The sequence below is a fragment of the Falco cherrug genome, chromosome 4 (assembly GCF_023634085.1).
Source record: "Falco cherrug isolate bFalChe1 chromosome 4, bFalChe1.pri, whole genome shotgun sequence".
NCBI lineage: Eukaryota > Metazoa > Chordata > Aves > Falconiformes > Falconidae > Falco > Falco cherrug.
Genome location: NC_073700.1, coordinates 35705761 through 35706441, shown reverse-complemented (window position 1 = coordinate 35706441; position 681 = coordinate 35705761).

The window sequence follows — 681 nt, the reverse complement described above, 5'->3', positions numbered from 1 at the left end:
TATTTTTGAATACTTCCTTTTGTGAAAACGTGGTATGCTGCTTGGAAGATGAAAAAAATAAAGGAGCTGTGCAACCACAACAGTTGAAAGGAAGGAAGAAAATTAAAAAAAAAAAAAAGGGAAATAGAATTTGGATTGAAGCTACAGGAACCCTAGGGGCACTGCCAGTGTAACTGTACTAGCATATGATACTGGCAGAGTGTTCCTGGGTCCTGGTGTGGATGTAACTCATACCAGCAAAACTGCGAGTGTTTCTGCAGAAAGAAGGGATTTGGGATAATGACATTTACAGCAGTCTGTATGTGCGGTGTGGTACTGATGAGGATCACACCTGTTCTTCCTGATTGTTGGCCAAAGTTTGTAGTGTAGATAAGGCTTAAGTGTATAGCCATGACGTAACTTATAAAAACATAAATTATAATTCTATAAATTAAGACCTTGTATGTCCTTGAACTGAAAGCCTTGGTTTATGTAACAATAATTAAATGTTAAAAAATAAATCTGAATATGCAGCAGTACTAATTATTTTGCAACAGGAAAATAATCACTTGTTTCTGCAAGTTGCAAGAATTAAAGCACACTACATGGAGGAATGGGTACACCAATCAGTTGGCTAACATTGCTATCAACTACCTGCTTGAACCATTCCAGCTACCTTGGTCATCTTTGCAGACAATCGGG